General features: G+C 57.4%; 1 non-coding gene across 1 annotated transcript; it reads left to right on the top strand.

Annotated features, from left to right (window-relative positions):
- Window positions 1-1,813: 1,813 nt before the first annotated feature.
- On the top strand, window positions 1,814-1,898 carry TRNAG-UCC. Its single transcript has one exon. It is a non-coding gene; the product is annotated as a tRNA-Gly (tRNA).
- The last annotated feature ends 14,559 nt before the right edge of the window (window positions 1,899-16,457 follow it).

The following is a 16,457-nucleotide window of genomic DNA, read 5'->3' on the forward strand; positions in this document are numbered from 1 at the left end:
CACAGCCTCCAGAAAAGGCTGGTCCTATGGAGGGAAGCTGTGATTTAAGGCTGGGCCCAAGCGCTGATGCGCGAGAGGGGAGCAGGTGGGGGCAGTGCGAGGGGGAGCCCTTCCCGCCCTGCCAGGCGCCCCATCTGGACAGGGAGGCTGCAACCTGATCTGTGGGCCGGAGAGCTGGGCTATTTTGGGGGTGGCACCGGAGGCCCAGGCATCATGACAAGGGGAAGGGGTGTCTCCTGCCCCTGCTGCAGGCTTAGGATGTAGGCCCTGGCCCATGCGCCATTCCAGAGGGTTGGGACAAGGGCGGGGAGTGGGAGCCTCCTCCCGGGGCTCAGTGGGAGCTCCTCGCTCAAGGCGCTGGTGGTTCCGGGGCCCCGTATGCATCGAGAGAGAAACAACACAGCTGGGTCTTGGTCCCAACCCTGCTACCGTCTCGCTGTGTGACCTTGGGCAGATCCCTCTCCCTCTCTGGGCCTCAGTTTGCTCATCTGTATTATTTGGAGACCTCAGGTCCCATCCAGCTGTGAGCTTCCATCGTCTTTGGCAGCGAAGGAGGAAAGCCTCATGCTCTAAGATTCTAGAGACAAAGAGGGTGGTTCAAATATTTTAAGATTAAAGGAAGAATTCTAGCTTTCTAAGACTCCAAGAATAAGAATGATTCAAGCATTTTGGGTTTTAGGGAGGGATGCTCAGGTAGATAAGACTCAAGAAAGGGAGCTCCTTGGGTCCCTGGAAGTACTGGCATTGGCCTTATTAACTGTCACTAGGTGGTCTAGGAGGGTCTCTGCACCCTAGGGTGGTCTAACAGACCTCCTAGACCCTAGAGGGTTAACGTGTACATGGGGGGCCCTAAGGATGACTGGGCTCCTGCCCCTCCCTGGCAGTCTTCCAGGTGGGTGCCGGCCGGCTTTCTGGTGTGGCTCAGACCCTAGGAAAAGCTTCCTTGGGCACACGATGTCCCGGAGCCTTGTTGAGACAGGGCTTCTGGGGAGAAGGCGAGAGTGGGTCTGGCCTGGGCAAGGTCTAGGGTGGCGGCACGTGGGAGAAGCTCCCAGGCTGCCCCCCTCCCCCCATGTCCCATGCCCCGGGCACATGGCACGACCCTTCTGGAACCCCCGCTTCTTCAGCTGTAGGACGGGGACGACATTCCTGCATTAAGTGAGCCAAACAGCGGACAGTGCCTTGCAGACCCAATGTTCATGAGAGTCTGAGGGTAGACATGGGGATCTGGCCGGAGGGAAGAAGGGACTTGCCAGCTGAGGTGCCATAGAACTGAGGCCCCCAGCGCCTCCCCCAGTGGCAGGGCCAGGCCTCTCCTGCCTTCTGGGTTGGGAGTCAGTCCAGAGGCCCCACAGCTGCCTTTTCCCTTTGCTCCAGAAATTGTAAAAATGAAAACCCCCCACTAACCAGTCAATGAGAAGCTGGCTGTGGGGCTGGGTGTAAGAAGCCGACTGAAGATATGATTCTAGGTCCTGAGGCTTGGGGCAGACCCACCAGGGGAAACACTTGCGTTTCTTCAAGTGATATTGAGACCCCTGGGAAGTGGGGGATGATATGGGAGCTGGTGAGCCCCAGGATGGCCTGAGGCCACATTATTGCAGATGCACACGTGTGTGTGTGTGTGTGTGTGTGTGCGCGCACAGGAGTGCTATCTTAACTGACTGCATATCATTCTTATCCTATCACTTATCTACAGTTCCTTTCAATCTAATCTGTTGGGCTTTACAAAGGGTTGGATGCAGCTGTAAGGAATATTTATAATTCAAATGAATAATATAACAACATCTATCAGAAGTTTCTATAGTGCGGGGGCGCCTGGGTGGCTCAGTCGGTTAAGCGTCTGACTTCCGCTCAGGTTATGATCTCATGGTTCGTGGGTTCGAGCCCCACGTCGGGCTCTGGGCTGACAGCTCGGAGCCTGGAGCCTGCGTCGGATTCTGTGTCTCCTTCTCTCTCTCTGCCCCTCCCCCACTCGTGTTCTGTCTGCCTCTCAAAAATAAATACAACGTTGAAAAAAAAAAGTTTCTATAGTGCCTGGGGACTTTGGAAACACCTGGATCGGGCCTCCTGGCACTGTGGGAGATGGAAGAACTGTGAGCAGGTCACTCCACCTTTCTAAGCCTCAGTTTCCACATCTGGAAGTTGGGGAGAGTAGTTCCTGCCTCTCCTGTGGAGATTCTAGGAAGCAGTGTTTGCAAAGGGCCCGGCCTGCCCCTTGGCATGTGGATGATGTCCCGGCCGAGGGCAAGGGTCCTCGGAGATGGTTCCTGCAGTTCTTACGTGACCCGTGTTGGGAAGGAACCATCCAGATAGGCTTCCCCGGGGGGTGTGGCCTTTGAAGCTGTTATAAGTGAGGGTCCAGGTGGGAGCCCGTGGAAACGAGACCAAGAGGAGGAGCCGGGGCGGTGGGCTCCTGGGCGGGGAGGTCGAGGAGTTGCTGAGTGGGAGAGGCGGGGAGATGATGTGGGGGCCGCCGGGAGGACGGGCTTGCTGGGTCGTCCAGCAGCAGGGAGCAGGACGGTGATCCCCACTTTCTCAGGTACGAAACAGCCGCTCATCCTGTTGCCTGACAGTGACAGGGAGGGTGGAGTCTTGGCCTGACACTTCTTAGCTTGTGGTGCGTTGGGCTTCCTTAGAGCAACGGTGAAATTTAACCGCCCCCCCCAAATAAAGACAAATAACAATACCTTTAAAAAGGAGGACACGCAGGTCAGAGAATGGATGCGACCGGCCTGGGGTGGCAGGGCCCGGACCGGGGCGGGACAGAGCTGGAGTCGGAATCTGGCGGTCCCCATCCCTGCACCCACGATCCTTCTCCTCCTCGGGGCGCCACCCGCCCAGCAGCCCCCCTCCTGGTGCTCTCGGCCTTTATTGGGTCCTTAACGGGCTCTCGGGGACCTGGCACCTGCTGCCTTTTCTGTTCTAATTAAAGGCGGATGCTCTGGGGGGTGGCCAGGGGGTGGCGTGTGGGGGGCTCTGGCTCGTGGCCACCCTGGGTGACACATTCCTGGCTCCTGACTCACAGAGAAATGTCTTCGTGTCTCCTCGGCACTTTTGGACCCTGCAGCTGTGGCCACATTCCTCCTTCCCCTCCTCCCCCCTGTAGCTGGAGCTGCAGCGAATCGTGCGGACCCATCCCGGGCTGTGGAGACTGAGGCCCCGAGGGGTGGCTGCTGTGCCAGGACAGAGTCAGGGAAAGGGAGGAAGAAGCTCTCACGTGGGGTGTGCCTTTGCCCTCACCTTTGGCTTAGGGCAGCGATTCTCAGCCAGGGGTGTGGTGGGTGGGTTGTACTGTGTGTGTGTGTGTGTGTGTGTGTGCCCACACTATTCTCTTGGCACCTAGGGGCACAGGCCAGTTGCTAAACTTCCTACAACGAACAGGATACCCCCCACAACAGCGAATTATCTGGCCCCAAATGTCAGCAACCCCAAAACTGAGAAACCCAGGCCTAGGGCTAGAGCAGGAGTTTGGTGCCCCCGTTCTGCGTTTTCTCCTTAAGCCTCTTGTGGCTAAGCCCTGGGCCGGTGGCCGGAGACCCTGAGCTGGCCCCGCGTCGGCTCCCGGTGCTCGGCCACCCGGGTCCAGCGTGGGAGACGCGCGAGGACCTGGCTCCGTCCTGTCCCCCAGAGCGAGGGAGCTGAGAGAAAGCCAGCAGGCGTCTTGTGCTTGAAAGACGGACCCGCGATGTCGAGGAAGGCGTCGGGATAAGCCGTGTCCTCTTTGGGCCTGGGTTTCATCCTCTGGCCGGTGTGGAGCCAAAACCTCTCTCAGGCCCTCTGGGCTTCACAAGCGAGGCTTCTAGACTCCGCGCCTGCACGGTGTGGTGTGGGGCCTGGCTCACCACCGCAGGGGCGGGCAAGCCGGGCTACTCGGGCCTGTCGCCTGGTTAGGAGAACGTGTCACTGGCACGCGCCCATGTCCGTTCGTTTACGTATTGTCTGTGGCTCCGTGGATGGTTGTGTGGCTGCGACACCGTCTGGCCCTCGAACCTCCAATATTTTCTCTCCGGCCCGTTATAGGAAAGGCCGCAGTGATGGATGGATTTCAGGTGTAGGTCATGGGCCGGTGGGGGACTGATGTCACAGACCACCTCTCTGCCCACATTCTCTCCAGGGTAAGGTCATTCTGCTCTGTTACTCTATTTTTCAGTGGGAAGGGCATATCTTCAAGAGGCCGTTGCTTCTCGCGCGTGGCAGGTCGGGGTCTCAGACTCAGATTCCTCCCTACAGCCTCAGTTTCCCCATGTGCCAGTGGAAATCTCCGTCCGGGCCTGGCAGGGCCGTGCTGAGGCCCGGTGTGACGGTGAGTGAGGAGAGAAAGTCTCGTGCCCGGGGCCAGGCAGCCTGAGCTGGGTTATTTATGGGTTTCCGCTGGGAGGGGGGCCGCAGGCTGTGGGCCGTGTCTGACCTGAATTCTTACACTTACAGGAAATTAGAGCCCTTGGAAGCAGGTGCGCTGGTGATCCCAACACTCGGGTGGCCGAGAGGGTGATGTGGCTGAGGCAGCAGGCTGGGGGGTGGTGTGGACTGGCCGACGGATGGAGGAGGGGCCGGTCCAGAGGGGACAGGGCTCCCATCCCGCCTTCCTGCCGTCACTAGAGGAAAATAGAGTGACTACCACCGCGTGTCGGGTTCTTGCTCTGCGCTTTGCTTGTGTTTGCTTAGTTAATCCTCACAACATGCCTATGAGGTATGATTATTACCTCCATTTTACAGATGGGGAAACTGAGCCTCTGGGAGGCTCACTCACTCGCCTGTGAACATAGAGCAGGTGTGAGAGTCAGTTTTGAACCCAGGAAAGACTGTGTTATTCCAATTCTCATGTCCGGCTATGGATACCAGCTGCCTTTGGACAATGAGGAGGTCTCCAAGAAAATTCCAGAATGTTCCATGGGTTTTGGCAGTTTTCTGCAAAGGTGGCAGGGAGCACATAGTAGTGTGGGGCAGAGTTGGGGTGTGTGCATGGTCGAGTCCCGGGGAAGGTCGGGGAGGGCGAGTGGCTGGCATCTTGTGTGCTTTAGTGAGCTCCAGGGGTGGCCCAGGGACCGCCAAGTGCCCACAGGTCAAGACGGGACCTGGGAGGGCTGCAGCGACGGGGTCTGTCCTGAGGCCAGGTGGGCCGCAGGTGCCCTGGGTTGCCCACCTGTCTGAAGTGAGGACGGGAAGGCGGGTGTGAGAGACGGGGCGTGTCCAGAGTGTGTATGTCCCTGGCTTTGACTCAAAGACCACGTGGGGATGTGAATACACGTGCAACACTGAGGGTGTGAGAGAGGGTGGGTGTGAGCATTTCAACATCTGGGCGTTTGCGGGGGCAGGATCAGACCCGGTGTGGCCGAAAACGTACTTAGTTTTGGAGACTTCTTTTGTGAAAAATAGTACAAACTTGTGAACGCTAAAGGCTATAACGTGGGAAAAGAAGCCACAACGAATTACATCGGCGTTAAAGCTAACAGACACCACAAACGCCACCGAACCCAGAAAACAGCATAATATTTTTGTGAATGAACTTCCTGGCACACTTCTGCTGATCTCCCTGCCTCTTTGTGGCTTGGACCATCGTGTGAGCGCACTGCTAGGCCCTCGCACGGTCTCGGAGGGGGCCCGCAGCCCAACCTCGGGATGTGTGAATTTGCGTGGGCAGCGTGTGCGTGCGAAAGGGTGCAACCAAGCGTGAGGTTGTGTTTCACGGAAGAGTGAGAGATGGAGAGCAAGGTTTTCATAGTAAAGTGGTTCAATGAATATTCGCAGATTTGCCGAGTAAAAGAGTCTGGCATTCTGGGCATAAATGTGTGTATAAGATACGTGTGTGTGTGTGTGTTTAAGCGTGTGTGTACACACGTGTGGATGTGTGAGTGTGTAGGAGTGTCTGTGAGGAAACTGTGTGAGTCTGTGTGAGGTTCCCTGGGTGTCTTTTCTGTGGCATTCGCTCCAGGCCTTTCGGGGACAGGCTTGGTGTGCAGAATTCACAGCTCCTTCCCCTGCCCCGCCTCCCTTCCTCCCACTGATGAAATATTGGTAATTCAATCCACGGAGAGACTCAGTGTCCTGGGGAGAGGTTGGCATGGGCCGTGTGCGTGCGTGTGTGTGCGTACGTGTGTGTGTGTGTGAGAGAGAGAGAGAGAGAGAGAGAGAGAGAGAGAGTTCCACAGCATTGAGTCCCTCAAAGAACATGCTGTTCATATCCTTCCTGTACAAATGGAGAAACTGAGACTCGGGGGTAGGGAAGGGTGTGTCTGGACAAATTACTGGGACCAGGTTGGGGCCAGAATTCAGATCTCCTGGGCCAGTGGTTCCAATTCATCTAATTCTGAGCACTTGCTGCGGGCCAGGCAAAGGATCAGTCGAAAGGGCGGAGGGTGGTTGGCTGGAAAGAACTGTCCCTGACCCAGAGGTGCTTCTAGAAAAGCCAGGGGATATAAGAGGGCGTCGTGGGAAAGGGGAGGTATTTGTGTACGATGGGCAGCAGCGAGGAGCAGAGAAACCTGCATCATGGGGCTCCAGACTGCCGGGCAGGGAGCTTGGTTTGCTCGTGAGGGGTACTGGGAGGGGTTAGGGGGTCTGGGGCTGGTGGGATGGGGCAGGTGCAGATGTGTGTTTCAGAAGGAGGGCCTGGCTTCTGTGGGGTGGGCAGCGGTTGGCCACCAAGGAGGCTCTTACCTCATCTGGGCAAGAAGAGTGGGTTTGATGGGATGGGAGGACAGGGTTCCCAAGTGGAGGCGACCCCGACTCTGGCCTTTCTCACTTCTCACCGCCCCCCCTTCAGCTTTCCCCTAACAAACAGGTCTTAACCCAACCACACTCAGGAGAGGCCCTGCATCTGAGCTGCTGTCACCCCAGGTAGCTTCCTTCCTGTCTAGTGGGGAGACGGGCGTGTCGGAGCGAACCTGAAAAGGAGACAGGACTGGGCTGAGGTCAAAAACAAAGACTCTTGGGAGCTAAGCTGCCTGGGTTCAAATGCTGATCCAAGCGGCTATGTTACTTAATCTCTCTGGGCCCCAGAGTCCTCATCAATGGGGATGGCGGCAGGGATGACCTTAGAGAGTTCTCACGAAGACTAAATGCCTAGCATCAAGAGTTAGTGCCTAACATAGTAAGGCCTTGTGTGTGATAGCCGTTATTCTAATGATCGGAATGACATCCACACGGAGAGATGTCGTCGCACCTGAGCAACCTAGGAGGGCTTCCTGTAGAAGGCGGCAGCCTGGTGCAAGGATGAGAAGGCTGGCCTTGGGGTGAGACCAGGATTGGGACTGCAGCTTGGTTCCTTGGCCTGTGTGCCCTGGGTGAGTCACCGGCCTCTCTGAGCCTCGGTTTCTTTCCTGGGAGGAAGGTGAGTGCATTAACAACCATCAACCAGTCCTGAGCTCCTCCTGTGCTCCAAGCACAAGGTTGGTGCTTAGGGCCTTATTTAGTCCTTGCATCCCCCTCCCCCCCAGCCCCCGAGGTGGGCAGATAAAGAAACGGGGGCTCAGGAGCTGAGGTCACTTGCCTGAATGCACGCAGTTCAGAGAGGCAGAGCCGAGACTGACTTCAGGTGATCTGAGCCATTAATTGGTTCCAGGCACCTGTTTGTGGTGAACAGATAGCTGTTATTATCAATGAATAGTGAGAGGGATCAGAGCTGGTTTGTACAAGAGGAGCAGGTCCACGGGGAGCAGAGGGGAGCGGGGAACCCAGGGGACAGCATGGATTGGGCAAGAGCAGGGAGGTGGGAAAGGGTCTTCTTTTCTCAGAGCCTGTGTTTTTTATCTACTGTGGGGGGGGGGTGGGTGGTGGTGCGTGGAGGGCGTTTATTTATTCCCCCAGGGAACGGAGCCCGGGGTCTTTGGGGAAGACCCAGAACTGGGGGGGTCAAGGCGGAGTAGAACTTTCAAACCCACGGTAGGCCCTGTTCGAGTTGTACTCTACAGAAGGAGAAGCCCTATGGCCCGTGAGAGCAGCCCCCACCCCCAGACTGCGTCCACCCCCTCCTGGGCCTGCTCTGGGCTCTGGGACCCGATAACTCCGCTCTGGATCACTCGGCTCCTTGCTCTCTGGTTTCTGGATGGGTCCAGCCGCCGAGAGGGTAGGAAAGAAGGGGGCCTGCTCCTTCTCTGCAGGGTCTCCGTGGGCTGGCCTTATTCCCCTTCAGCTCTCCGCATGGCAACGTGGCGCACAGCCTGGGTTCGAGTACCTGCCTCCTCCCTCTGCCCTCGGGCCTAAGGCTGCTAACTGCTCTCCACTGTTGCCAGTCCCTGGGCACCACCCCGTCCCTTGCTGGGTTCCCTGAACTCCGCCCATTCCTTTTGCACGATTCTGTTTTCTGCAAGGACCCTGCTTTGTCTCCCCAACTCTGCGCCCGGCCCTTCCCTCACTCTCTCTCCCCTGGCTTGGGCTCCTGCCCTCCTCTGAGCTGGCCTGAAGAAGGTCACCTTCAAGTTCTCACTTGGGGCCCAGAGCCCATGGGAGGAGGGCCCCAGAGTCATTTCAACAAACACCAAACTCAACAACCGCAACTTTAAATAAATAAGGTCTGGTAGATGGGGTGACTGCTCAGCCCCAGGAGTTTCAGGGAAGAGTTTTGCTCCTGCCTGGCCAGTCTGGCACTGTTCTGGTGTCCACAGCTTTCTGGGCTCTTCTGGGCTCGCTTGTATCTGGGCCCCACTGTGAAGCTAACTGACCCTCTCACAGCGGGACTGGAAGCTCAACCCTCTGCAGCTTCTCCGGAGGGTTCATTAAAGGAGGGTTCTCCCCACATCCAAGCACCTGGTGTCCAGCCTCGTGTCCATGCCTCGTAGTTCAGCCCTTTCGTGGACATCTTCGTAGCCAACCCCAGCCACCCTCACCCACCTCCAAGGGATGAGGTCCAAGAACACCTGCAGCTGTGGACAGACTTTGGGGGTGAGGGCAGAAGCAGGGGGACCAGCCAGGATGCTACTAATACAGCCAGGCAGGTGAGGATGTTGGTCTGGATCAGGGGGCAGCCGTGCGGGTGGAGGGAACCAGCTAGATTCCAGAAGTTCTCCCATCTCGCCAACCAGACCCCATGCAGGAAACGCCATATGATTCTTTGGGCAAACCAAGGCTCCTGAATTTCATTCTAAAAATTTGTATCCTGTCCCTGTGAGGCAGCCTGTCCACTCTTCCCTTTGGGAAGGCAGACAAATGCCAGCCAGGAGGGGGCTGTTGTGTGTCTAGTCATTTCGTGTATATTGCTTTTTAAAAACTGTGTGGTCCACGTGCTAAAGGGCCACCATCTCCCTGGTGCTCCCAGCTTAGAGTGTTGTAGGTCACTGTGTGAGATCCTTCCCCCACTACCTCATTTTTTCCTGATAAAAATACCTACTATTTGTGTGCCTTTCTCCCTGCGGGATCCTGAGAGCCTGGACAGTGCCTGGCATAGAGTCGGTAATAACCGAACACCTACCCTGTCTCGGGCACACGATGTCTCCTTGAGATTTCCACCCACCCCGAAAGGTTATCGTGTTCTTAGAGCCGTGTTTCCTGGGAGGCCACGGAGGCACAGAGGCATGAGGACCCGTGCTCAGGGTCCCAACACTGGGTGGAGCAGAGCTGGGATTTGAACCCAGGCTTGTGTGACTCCCAGCCCTCCCTCCCACCCCCTTCTTCCTTCCCTCCCCACCTGGTCCCTTCCTCCCGAGCAAGGCTGAGCCAGATACAAGACTGGGGTTCCAAAGACCTTCCTCCTCCTTGGTCCAGAGATAAATATTTGTTTCTCCCAGTGTAAATACCCCTCCGTGTTTAATGAGGCAATCCCAGGGCCATTTCCTGGCACGGCTCAGTGCCTGGAAGTCTCTTTCACTCTGGGAGGAGCTGGCCTCGTAGGAGAGCTGCTAACGAGGGACTCAGGACCTCTTGGCAATCCCTTTCATTTACAGATGAGGAAACTGTAGCTCAGAGGGGACAACTGATCCATCCAGGGTCACACAGCTGGAATTCAGACCCACACAGCCTGGCTCATGTCTCTGGGCTCTGCTGCCTTTGTTGCCCACTGGTCCTGGACGCCGCCCCGGCCCTCCACCCACTGTCCTGTGAGCTGTGATGGGCAGGCAGCTGGAGAGCGCTGAGCCTCCCTTCCCCCGCCCTTGGCATCTCCGGTCAATGTGGCACTCACGGCCCCTTGGGCACGGACCCCCTCCTGCCATCCCCACTTAAAGTGATACTTTAATAAATTATGCTTTTATGTTATTACACGTGGAGCCATAAAAGCAGAGAGTGTGCAGTGGGGCTGAGGTAAGGCGCCCGCGACTTTGCAATTTCCTGGTCTGGCCTGGCTCTGCTCCGTGCCGTGAGTTTTTCATTAATGTGCGCAGGTGACGCGACGGGGGCAGACGCAGGCCAGGTATGTTCTCACGGCGGCGCGGCCCCCTCCCAGAACGTGCTGGTGGTGATGGAGGGTTCACACCACGGTGATTAGATGTAACCTCACTCTGGGGCCCAAGACAAGCTCTAGATTCAAATAGCCAGCGATAAGCATGCTGTGTCCAGGGGGAAGGAAAGGGTGTCCGCTGGCCAAGCGTCTGGCCCATGCCAGACCCTGGCCCCAGCGTTTGACACACATTACCTCATTTTGCCCGAAGAAAGCCGTGAGCTCAGCATTATGAGCCCCATTGGACAGACGAGACAAGTGAGGCTCTGCTAAAAAGAGGTGATGCCGGGCCTGTGCCCAGTCAGTCTGATTCCAGAGCCCGTGTTCATAACTGCTATGCTCGCCCCCATTTGTTTCTCTCTCTCTCCCTCCTCTTCTCCCCCAAATCTCTCCTTCTTCTCACTAGGTTTAGGAACTCAGGCCTTGTGCTCTGTAAGCCCCAGCTTGTGTCTCCACACCCTGCCCCTCTGTCAGGGTGCCCACGATCTGTGACTTGCTCGCCGAAATGTTGAGTCCTGAGCCCAAACACGTCACACCTGTTGGCCTCCCACCTGTGAAACGGGGCTCCCTCCTGTCAGTGGGGCGCAATGGGTCCAAAGCAACCTATCAAGGCTCGAGTGGTTCTCAAATGATTCTACAAGATTCCAGAATGAAAGAGACAAGGGAAAAACAGGCCCCCTGGACCGGTAACTGGACGACTTGGGTGTTTTTCTGTAAAGTGGGTCCAGGAATCTGTGTGGGGGTCAAATGAGAATACCTCGGCCTCCCTGTGCACATGCCCAGTCGAGGCCAGATTTCCTCAGCTCTTTTGGGAAATCATCCCAGGAGCTGAAGACAAAAGCAAACACGAAATAAACACTCGGGGCCCAAACACCCCACCATTCTGGGCTAGTGAATATCCTCTCAAGCCGGCTGGCTCCCATGTCATGTCCAAGTGCAAACACGAAGCAGCAGGGGTGGCTTGGGCCTCTTTCACAGAATTACTGAGATTAACTGAAGGCTGGAGCCCAGCAGATGTCCTCTTTCTGGACTCGGTGACTCACTCGCCTCCCTGGTTGAGAAATGGATCCAGCCGGGCCTGAGCCATCCTGACTGGTGGGGAACGAGACACAGGGCAGAGGTCAGGTAAACAGCCGCGGTCGAGGCGGGAGGTCGGGATGAGGGTGGGGACAAGAAAGAGGACAGAACATTTCCACTCAGCGGAAGGACGCGCTCTTGACGGCCCGAGCTGCCCTAGAGAGGCGGCGAGGGCCGGGGCCAGAGGTGTGCAGGTTGGGGGTCCCGAGGACCCTCTGAAGGCAGGGAGGGTCCCAGTCAGCACTGGGAGGATCCCAGGCAGGATGGCTGTTCAGGTCCCTCCCGTTCAGGTCTGCTAAAGAGATGGGCCAACTTTGCCTGTAAAGGGCCAGGTAGAAAGTATCTGGGGCTCTGCGGGTCCCATGGTCACGGGTGTATCTACTCAACTCTGCTATTGTAGAACCAAAGTTACCATTCACATCACATAGAAGAATGAATGTGGCTGTGTTCCTATAAAACTTTATTTACAAGTGGGTCGGGTTTGGCCCGTGAGCCATCGCTTGCCAGCCCTATGGAGCCCGTGCTTCTGGGGTCTCTGGAAGGGGGTTGGGGCGTCCCTCTGGGAAGCTGGTGGATTGGAGGCCACCGCCCTGTTCTCATGTACTTGACCCTTCTGGAGGCGTCCCTCTCTTTCATTTCCTCTTCCGTCCATCCCATCCGTTCACTCTCATTCATCTTACTATTCTCCCACTTACTTCACTGTTCCAACAAATCTCCAGTTCAGGCTCTCGCTCCCTGACTTGTTTGCTCACTAACACACCCGCTTAAGGATGAGTCCGGTCGTGTATTCATCACTTATTCCTCTCCTGGAAGCCCGGGGTCCTCAGAGTTCTCATATGGAAATGCTAGAGGGACCGAGAGTGTTGTATGTGGAGAGAACCTGGGAAACACAGGGGTTTGCTTACCGTCTTTTAGGTTGTGTCAGGTTTGTCTGAATAAGATCCTGAGCAGTCATTCCCTCGCGAGTCAGTGCTGTAGTGCGTCCGTGCTCAAATCCCCATCTGCTTGAGGTTCTGCGTCTGTGCACGTTGCACAGCAAAGACCTCATCCTTGTCCTCCAGGAGCCTACACAGCATACACATCCGCTGTGTATGTGTGCGGATGGGTTGGTCCAGGCGGGACCAATAGCCAGGCAAAGACCGGGAGGTGAGGCAGGGTGAGGAATATTGCAGATATGGAAGTTCAGTCCATTTGGAGCATTACGTGTGTGTATTAGCGTGTGTGTGTGTGTGTGTGTGTGTGTGTGTATGTGTGTGCACACGCCCCTCTCTGGGCCTCTAATCCCTCCTTCCCTATTACAGTTCCAGCCTCCTAGGGCTGTCACAAAGGCTACACAGCACTTTCTAGCTATTATCGAGGGCTAACAAACATCAGCCTTTCGTAGTTGCTATTCGTTAATAATAATTATTATTAAGCGGATTTAAAAAATGAACCAACGGATGAGGACTGTGTGGATGGCTTAGTAGGAGGGACCGGAGGGAGAAGATGAAGTCAGGGACCAGCCAGGGTGGCTGTGAGCTCGGCCAAAATATAATGGGAGGAAAAAGCAGTATTAGCAGCTAACATTTACCGGCCACCTATAAGGGGACCCATTTGGGCCAATTTCCCAACCTCTTTGACCTTCGGGGTTTCCTTCTGTAAAACGTGGGTGATAGTAGGGACCACATCTCAGGTTGCCACGTGGATTACATGAGACTAGTGCACCTTCAGGGCTCATCCTCAATAAACGGTAACCAACATCTTCATTCTTCCAGCCGAGTACCCACCAGCGTCCCATAGGCCTCGCACATTTGGACCTTCGCAGCCACTGCTTTGACTCCCACTTGGTGGCAGAGGAGACCGTGGCTCAGAGAAGTGGAGTGCTGTGCCCTGGGTCACACAGCCAGGTGGGGCTGCAGCAGGATGAGGAGCAGGTGGGGATAGAGACCACAGGGACCAATCATCCACCTGTCCTGCCTGTCTCCAGTCTCAGGCCTCATTCCCGCCAAGTTTCAAGTCCCTCCCGCCACTCCCAGGGAGTATCTTTCCCGTGCACTCGGCCTGCCCCTCCTGCCCCACTGGGCTCTTGCTGTCCTGAGTCTGGAAAGTTCCCCAGGCCTGGGAGAGATAAGGCAGCGCCTGCCTTCGGCCCCTTTGATCGCAGACCAGATGGTTCTGCCGGCCTGGCTGCTGGAGAAGCTGCCACGGCGATAGGAGGGGCGGGGAGGGGCCGGGCCTGGTATCAGCCACCTGGAGGGGGCACCTCCTGCCACCTCCATAGCAACGGGCGCCCATCCCTGCAAACAGGAAGCTGCTTCTGCACTGACGTTGGGAGAGGCGGGCATGGGGGCGACCCAGGCTTTTTAATCTGCTAGAGGAAGTGGTCCAGGAGGTGGGGCCTGGCTTGGCATCTCTGTCTTCCTGTCTCCCTGATGAGCGTGGGGGTGGGGCACAGCAGGGATGACCCCCAAAGCACACAGCTGCCCGAGCCCTGACTGAGAGTAGCGGGTGGGAAGAACTTCCCCGCACAGCCCAGGCTCACCAGTCCAAGGAGTCGTCCAGACCTCTTTCCTGGGGGCACCAAGCTGGATGTTTCCCGGCTGTGGTCCCCTGCCGTCCGGCAGGGCAGTGGCATCAGGTCCAAGCACTGGGTCTGACCTGGTGCGGAGGTTTCACGACATCCCCCAAGCCATCTGCCCTGCTGAGGCGGCCACGGGAGCCGATCACCTTGGGATCTCTGCTCTTGGCTGGGCAACTGTGGGCGGGTGAGTCCCCGATAGCTTCTCTGATGGGGATGCAGGGGGCGGGGGGTGCAGACCCACTGTCATAGGGCTGGTGTGGGGGTCAGTGAGATCGTCTAGGGACTGGGCCTAGGACAAGAGTGATGCCATATAAGGTTTGACACCCCGTCCCCCCCCACTCCAAAGCCCTAACCCTGGAGAAGCATCAACAGCCATCTTGCCAGCAGCCATGCAGTGCGGGGGCTGGGGGTGGTGGTGGCAGGATTGAGGGGTGTCACCTGCCAGATGCCAGGCCCTGGGCCGGCTGCCTCCTGCCGTCACTCACTTTATTCTGCCAACAGGCTTGAAAGGCAGGGACACGGTCCCCCTTTTACCGACAGGGAAACTGAGGCCGGGGCCTCACTCTGAGTTCTCATTGTGACTTGGGTGTTCTGACATGTTCTGTGATCCTGGGAATTCAGGCTAGAGGTTCTCGCCAGCTCCCGCGGGACAATGTAGGGACTCAGAAATCATTTGCTCGGTGGCCCTGCTGGTCCCAGGCAGCCAGGACTGGCTGGGGCGGTGACATCAGAAGGTCCCTGGGATCATCCTAGACCTTGGGCTCCATCCTGTTTCAGCTGTCTCTACTGCTTATGCCGGCTCGAGGGAGTGGGACCAAACCACAGAGTGCTTCCTTCCTTCCGCAACATGGAGCTTCCGGCATGTGCCGCGTTCTCTGCTCAGGGGCAGGGGTCCAGGGAGGGGCAAGGTGCGGTCCTGACGGAGAACGAAATCCTGCGTGCAGGCAGACAGGCTGATGTTGAAGGGGGGGGGGGGGGCACCGCCATGATGCTGGCGGTGGTGGCACAAGAATGGACGAGAAGGTGGCGGTCCTGGAGACAGTGACAGTGGTCTCAGGGATGGTGCTGGCCACGGGGAGACGTGGTGGGCAAGGGGCTCTAGCCCCTGCTCCGTCTCCCTTCTGTCAGTCCACAACCTGGACCCTGAGGGCAGCACCTGACCGCACCTGGCCATGACAGCTCCCTCAAGGCACCGCCCTCTCCCTTTGAGGTCAGGGTCACCTCACAGCCCTTCACTGGCCTCAGGGAACTTGAACTCCAGGGATGGCAGACCAGAGAGGGTGGGCGACCTGCCCGAGCTCACGAGCCAGGCAGGGAGTGGCCGAGGACTCTGGCAACTGGTCCAGACCCCCGCGTGCCCTCCCCACCCCTTCCTCACGTCCCGAGAGCAGATTTCCCGGGCCCGTGCTCCGTGCCAGGCCAGCGCTGGGACCTGCAGTGGGTGGGGACACACCCTCATGCTTTCTGCCCTCAAACTCCTCCATCCGGCTGGGGAGGCAGACACCGGAAGCGGCAAGGATAAGGGAGAGGTGAGGACAGGCAGAGGGTGTCACAGACCTCTGACCGAGGCCTCGAAGGATGTGGAGTCTGCCGGTTTGGGGAAGTGCGGGCAGGACACTTGGAGCGGGAGGCGCGGTTGGCTCCAAGTCCTGGAGGTTTGAGTCTGTGCTGTTTTTGGAGAACTGAGGCTGGGGTGGGGGCGGGGCCGGGGCTCTCGGTTGCAGGACGGGCAACTCAGAGGCTGCCCCGTCTTGAAGGGGGTCCCCTGTCCTCCCTACCTTCCACCCAAGCCCCTTCTGGGAGTCGTGGTCTCACTCCTCTCCCCCCGCCACAAATAACTAGAATTGTTTGAAAAATGCCCAGCAAGAATTCAGTTGAGCAGGTTATACTGGTCAGGGGAAGGGGAAGGAGCCATAGCTGAGTGGGGGCGGGGAGGGGGCACTCGGTGGGACTTCCTGGGAGAAGGCGAAGGGTCCCACCTTCAGGCCAAGGCCAGTGCGTCCACGAGCACGGATCCGGGGGCAGATTACGAGGGAGACCGAGCCAAAGCAGCTTTGAAAAAGAGCCGGTGGTCTCACACCCCACTCAGTGAGGCCACCTGGAGAAGTGTCTCTCCCTGCCTGGGAAGGGATGTAAAGCAGGGGTCGGGGGGAGCGGGTAGAAGGCTGCGGGGCCAGAACGGAGCGCTGCTGACGGGCTCTGCCTGTGTGCAAGAGTGGATGTGCATGGATGTGTGTGTGTGTTTGTGTGTGTGTGTGTGTGTGTGTGTGTGTGATCCACTCATCTCTGAATGCTTGACCACATCTGTGTATCTATTTCGTGTCTGTTCCTACGCTTGTCCCTCTCCTCCTCTTTTCTCTTCCTCTCCCCACCCTACTTTCCTAAGCCTCCACATGGTAACATTCCTTCCCTCCCTCCTTCCTGCCTGCCTGCCTGCCAAGATATTTACTG

Source organism: Panthera tigris, chromosome C1 (genome assembly GCF_018350195.1).
Source record: "Panthera tigris isolate Pti1 chromosome C1, P.tigris_Pti1_mat1.1, whole genome shotgun sequence".
Lineage (NCBI taxonomy): Eukaryota > Metazoa > Chordata > Mammalia > Carnivora > Felidae > Panthera > Panthera tigris.